This window comes from Prunus avium, chromosome 2 (assembly GCF_965620075.1).
Source record: "Prunus avium chromosome 2, drPruAviu1.hap1.1, whole genome shotgun sequence".
Taxonomy (NCBI): Eukaryota; Viridiplantae; Streptophyta; class Magnoliopsida; order Rosales; family Rosaceae; genus Prunus; species Prunus avium.
Window position 1 is genome coordinate 25,640,806 of NC_142285.1, and position 6,790 is coordinate 25,647,595.

A 6,790-nucleotide genomic window follows, 5' to 3' on the forward strand; every position below is an offset into this window, starting at 1 on the left:
ACTCTGTGCTTGGAACTTGGCTTTGCTAAACAAACCACTTCAGTGGGGAGGATAAAGAGGCAATAGCTAGCATAGCCCTAGGATCAGTAGCACAATTGGGTGACAACCAATACTGGTACTTAAAAAAAAACTAGTAAGTTCTCAGTTAAAACTTGCTATCGGGTGGCTTTATCCCAATGTGACGAGAACTTTGATATTGGTGGTTCGGATTCCTCGGCTTGGCAATCTTTTTGGAAGCAACTTTGGAAGCTTGAGGTGCCAAGTAAGATTAGGAATCTGGTGTGGAGGGCGTGTTCAGACATTTTGCCCACTGTCGTTAATTTGTACAAGAGGAAAGTGGTTCAGTCCCAAGTTTGTTTCAGATTCGACAAATATTATGAGGATGCTTGTCATGCTTTGTGGAGTTGTAAGTTTAGCAAGCAGTTTTGGAGGTGTACGAAGTTTGCTGAGCGTTTTAAGATTAGTGGAGGTTCTTTTGTAGATTTACAAGATACTATTATTAGAGCTTGCTCACAGGTCGATTTGGAGAGGTTTGTTTGTTGTGTATGGAAGCTATGGCAGACACATAATGATATGTTGCATGGGAGCTTTGTTCCTCGCATAGAAGATTTAGTGGAGAGAACTATGGAGTTATATGGAAGTTACAAATCCTGTTTGGTGTGGCCCAGGCTGTCTGGCTGAGAGGTTTGGGGGGCTATTGTAGAGATAATGAAGGGAGATTCATCTGTGGTTTTGCTACTTTTGGGCCACATGGGCTGAATGTGTTACGTACTGAATTAGTGGCAATGAGAGAAGGGTTATTAATGATGGGGTTTACATGCTATACTTGTTTTGTGCTTGCAATAGATTCCAAAGAAGCAATGGCGATGCTTAAGGGAGCTTTGGAGTGGTGGAGTAATTTGGGCAATATGGTGGTGGATATTAGAGGATTAATGGTGGATCGAGAGGAGGTTAATGTGGTGTTTCAACCTCGCGCTGGCAATGGGGGTTGCGCATGCAATGGCCCAATTTGGATTGAAAAAAGGTTTGCGGTTTTTTGGGAAGATATTGCCCCTCCTTGGCTGGAGTGGGTGATCGGTTCATAATTGTATATTATTTCTTACCCTTCTAGCTTATGATTTGGTTATGTTTTTGAGTTAAACTTGTGCTTTTAATCCTTTTTGTGTTTATCTTTCAGTTAATTGAGCTTTAGGTAACAATGATGGCTTTGGAGAACATAATTCATGCAATTCAAGCATGTTAAGGCCTAATTTGGATGAATTGATGAAGAGCTTAAAGACAAATTCATTATGGCTACAGCCCCCTGCCAGTCCAATTCCGTAGGTCATATTGCAAGCTTTGTTTCAGCAACCTACATAGCTCGGATGAGGCCACATTCTTCATGAAAGTTGCTCCAATTGGTGTGTAATATAACATATCCAAAGTTCAGCCCCATTGGATAAATCTGGAGTCCGTTACCTAGCAAACACAGAACCATGCTCAGGATGGATCTTATCAGCGCGGAAAATGAGTTAGCAATTTGTTTCGGCCTTAACTTCTTCCTCCGACCTTGGATTGGCCCAAATAACATATGGCTGGAAAGAAGACATTCTGAACTTCAATTTAGAGTGCTTAAAGTCCTAATTTGATTAAGAGAAGCCCAAGTTGTAAGCCCTTGAAGTTGCTGGTCATGCTGACCTCAGCATGTGCTGGTTGGATGCTTGGTCATGGTGAGCTAGGTATGAGCTATCATTTCTGGTTGGAAGCTTGGTCATGGTGACATGAAGATGAGCTAGGGCTGCTGGTGGGATTTAGTGGTGAAGTGCATCAACCAATTCAAGATTTTCTAATACAAGTGCATCACCCATTTCAGATTTTCTAATACAAGTGCATCAACCATTTCAGATTTTATAATTCAAGTGTTGTATGCATTAGTCTTATTGAATTCTGATTTTCACTTCCCCTAGGCCTATAAATAGGGAAGTTCTCTAAGCTTGTAATAACACCCCAAGGGAGGGGAGCTCTCAAGCACTTCTCTAGAGCTCCCTTCCCTTATCTCCCTCAAATTCTCTTAATTTCCCTTTGTAGTTCTCAATTGTTGTAATATGATCCTTTTACTAAATCTTCAAACACTTCCCAAACACTTCTCTATTCTCTTCCAAGCATTCTCCAATTCCTCAAACACATGTCTCTTCCCTTCCAAAGTTCTCAAAGTTCTCAAATTTTCCAAGTTTCCAAAATCCACAAAGTTCCCAAACACCACTTTCCTTTCTTCTCCAAAAAGCCTACATATTCTCAAACACTCTCCAAACACTTCTCCCATTCCTTCATCAAATTCTCAATGTTCCCAAACACTCCTCCCTTCTCTTTCTCAAACACATCTCTCCTCTCTTCCAAAAGTCTCCAAATCTCTTAAACACATGTCTCAACCTTTCCAAAATCCTCAAAGCTCTCAAACACATGTTCTTCCAAAATCCTCCAAGTTCTCAATACTTTCTTCTCCCTCTCAAAGTTCTCAACACTTTCTTCTCTTCCTCAAAGTTCTCTTAATTTCCTTAATGTTTTCGTAGTTGTAATTTATTTTTCTTGTAATGTACATTCTTTCTTCTTGTTTTGTTTCTTTTGTTTTTATTTATGTTTTGTGTAGGAAAACTGAATTGGATCATTCAATCACCAATCCCTGTGGAATCGACCTCGCACTTACATACGCTAAACTATCAACGGTTCGTGCACTTGCGAGTATCACAAGTTGAGGATGCAGTTGAACCCATTTTGGTGCAGCTGAATCTACGCAACAAGTTTTTGGCGCCGTTGCTGGGGATCGGTAACATTGTTTGATTCTATTTGGCTTTCTTACTTTATTTTTTTTTTCTTAACTGGACAATTTCAAGTTTTAAAGTTAATGACATTAATGGACAAGTTGTGTTTGTAGTCCAACAGAAAAGGACAATTGCCCAACAAGCAAGAGAACTGGGTTTAAGTCCCAGCTTACACAACCCATTGGTGCTTGTTGCTTTGAAGCATGGAATTGGACATGTGTTGATTTTTCCTTTTCATTTTTAGTTTTTTTTTTTTATATTTCGTAATCCTTTAATTCTGTTTCAAGTTTTTTGTGTTCGTTTTAGCAATTTATGATAGCTTAATAAAAATGGAGAGAGATGGCAACCTCAATCATAAGAATGGGGAGGGTGGAGCAGTGGGAGAAGTCGCGACCTCCAAATGCATCATGCTCGACCTAATCGCTTCAAGGGGGAGTATTCCAATCCTTTCTCTTTAGTTGTTTTGTTATTACTTCAGTAATTTTAATTTTCTATTTCTTTTATTAAAAAAAAATTAAAAAAGATTTTTTATATTAGCTGACTCGTGGTAACTCCAGTGAGCGTCTCCGTCAATACAGTGTCTAGGAGTTCTTTAGGCGACACCTTCGGTGTCTAAGAAGTTTGGGTTTTAAGTGGGACCTTTGTGACCCCTCCAACCTTCCCGGATCCCCTGGCTGTGTTTTCTGAGGCCCTTAACTGGTCATCCATGAGTTGCTTGTATATTTGTGTGTTTTTTTTTCAAAAAAACAAAACAAAACAAAACAAAAATTAAAAAATTAAAAAATTAAAAAGTTTAAAAAAAAAATTGAAATTTGAGTTTTTATTTAATTTTCCTTGTAAATTGCAATTTGGAACTTCTTTGTTTTTTTTTTTTTTCTTTGTGTGGTCAGTTAGTTGTAAATAATAATAAATTTAAAAAAAAATCAATTTGGAAGTTCTTTGTTTTCTTTTATGTTCTTTTTTTTGTTTTGTTAGGTTAGTTTATTTATTTACGTGGTGTGGTTAGTTAGTTTATTTCTGAGTGTTAAAAACACATTTTTATTTCATTTCAAACATTACAAACAAAGAAAAAAAAAAGTAAAACAAAAAAAAACAAAAAAAACAAAAAAACAAAAAAACATTCAAGTAAATTAAAAATAAAAACAACTTCTTCATCTTCATCTTCATCTTCATGGCATGCCTCTATTGTCTCTTACTTGCAGAATCTGCAGCAGCTCCACATGGTCCTCATTTTTTCTCTGCAGTGCTTCCACGTGCTGATTGGCACAGTAGAGCCGCTTCTGCAAGTCCGCCACCATAGCCTTCAAGGAAGCTATTTCCTCGCTCATCGCGGCACACTCCCGTGTTCTCGCCAGCAATCGCATACCCAAATTGGTAGCCGAGACCGCATGGAGAACAGTTAAATTATTGGACTCCTCCACCGCTGCTTTGTCAGACCTCTGTGCCACATGCAGATGATCTGTCGGTGTGAGCTTGCTGCCAATCATGCCTCCAAGCAGCGCTGCTCTGTTCGGCATTGCCTCAGAAAAGTTCGGTATTACCTCAGCAAAGTTTGAGGCCGTACCGTGATGATATGTGGAGTTTGGGAAGACATGGTTTTGAGGAGCCCTTATCTGCGCATTCGGTGGTGCAAGGGACAGTTCAAGGCTAAGATCATCAAGGTGAGTGCATGAGGATGCCATTGTTTTGTTTTTGGATTTTTTGATGTTTTCTCTAAATTTGCAGGAAGAAATGCGGGGTGCTCTTCTACTTCACCGAGATGAGTTTAAATAGACTTATGCAGATGAGGGAGCCGAAAGCACTTCGGATCTCGAGGGTGCTATCCTGTGCTCTTTTCTCTCGGATCCCTTCATTTCTGGCGCAAATTGCGAGCACGTTTTTTTTTTTTAAAGGGAGCATGTCTACACTTTCACTTACTTTTGCCTCCCTGTTTTCTGATGTTTGTGTTTTTGCTTTTTCAGTTTTTATTTTATTTTATTTTATTTTATTTTATTTTCAATTATTTTCTTCTTGTTTGACTGGTTTCTTAATAATGTAGATGGAAGAAGAGACAAAATTAAAGATGCGTCTTGGACACCTGGTGCAAGAATCCCAACTCTTCTTTTAAATTATTGTTTGAATTGCGTGTTTATTTCAGTTTATTTATTTATTTATTTATTTTGTTTTTTATTTAATTAGGTAGTATAATTTAAAACTCATAGGATATTCTTTGAAGGAGCTAAATTTTTGGTAACTCCAGTGAGCAACCGCAGTCTATACAGTGTCTAGGAGTTCTTTAAGGCGACACCTTCGGTGTCTAAGAAGTTAGGGTTTTAAGCGGGACCATTGTGACCCCTCCAACCTTCCCGGAACCCCTGGCTGTGTTTTCTGAGGCCCTTAACTGGTCATCCTTAAGTTTTTCTCTTAAAAGAAGAAGCAGTTATTTGTGTATTTACTTAACTAAAAAAAAAAAAAAAAAAAAAAAAAAATCTTGTTTGGGTCTTCGTGTTTTTGTTTGATTGTCGTTCTTTACATTTAGGGTCAATCGTTTCTTTGAGATAGCTAACGTTTTTATTTCCCAATTAAAGAAAAAAAAAAACACACATACACTTTAAAATTAAATAATAAATAAAAACTGAAATCATTTCTTCTTGGCCCTCGGTGTCTCGACCATAGGAGCTTTGAGTTTGGCCCTCTGGCTGTCCTCTTCCGGGGCTTCACGCACAGCCTCTTGGGGCTCATCACTTGAGCTCCCAAAGATCGCAATCTTAGCTTGAGCGTAACTACTCTCGCGATCCGCTTGCTTGCGTTTACCCGGTCGGTCTAGGTCCTCCAGTTGCTTTCTCATGTCGCGAGAGTACAACTCTACCATCTTTGATAGATTTTTATTCTCGTCTCGCAATACTTCTAGCTGGTGTCGATTCACCTCCACAATCCTTGACCTCTCCCTTTTCAAGCTTTTTATAGCACTCTGACAATCTTCAACCATACTTCGCTCCGCCGCCAACTGAGCTTTCAGCACCTCTACCTCATGGGACTTCGCAAGTAGGCGATGACCCAAACTTGCGACACATGCTGTACTCTGCACGCTCAGTGCCAGGGCATCACTCGTGACCCGGTTGTCATCCCTTGTCCCGAACACACGTATATCTTTGGGAGTCACTAAATTTCTGCCAACTCCAATGGCAACATCGTTGTCCAGGAGTATTGAGTCATTGACAGTCACAGGCCCCCGTGCGGAGGCAAAGTAGGGCATCCATACTGGTGCTACTGCTTGGCCTCGTGTTTGAGTCGGTGGAGCTAGGTTGAGATCTAACGAAAAGGGGTAGGAAGAAGCCATTTGATTTCTCACTTTTTTTTTCTTTTTCTTGCTTCTTTTCTCTTTTGTGTTTCTGAGTCTGTGTGTTTTTTGTTTTTTGTTTTTTTCCCTTCTTTTTCCTTCTTATAGATGTAGTCTTTGACAAACAAACCCTAGCCGTTGCAGCGTCTAAGCGTTTTCTGAATATCCAGCGTTCCTCGAGTCCCACAACCTTCTCACTTTCCAACCGTTTCCAACACATTTGTCACGACTTGCTTTGTCTGAACGGACGCGTTCAGCAAAGTTGTCGCGCCTTTCCATGAGCCCGTAATTTTCGCTTGTGGATCTGCGGCGCCTCTATGCGTCGACACGTGGCTCCTGCTTTCTGCCCGTGACTATCCATGAAACAACATCAGGGACCATATTCCCTCTTTTTAGAAATCCCGCTTTGCGCTCATAATTCACGTTTTATCTTTTTAAGAAAAAAATTAAATTTAAACGTGTGGGCTTCAAATTTCATGTTGGGTCGGGTTTTACCGTTGTTGGGTTAATTTCATTTTGGGTTGGGCTTTCAATTGTTTGGGTTTCAGTTTGTGTAAGACTATCTGTTAGGGCTTACTGTTTTGAGTGTTTTACTGTTTCGTGTTTTTTTATTTATTTATTTTATTTTATTTTATTTGATTGTTTATTTTGTAATTTTTATTTTGTAATTGTT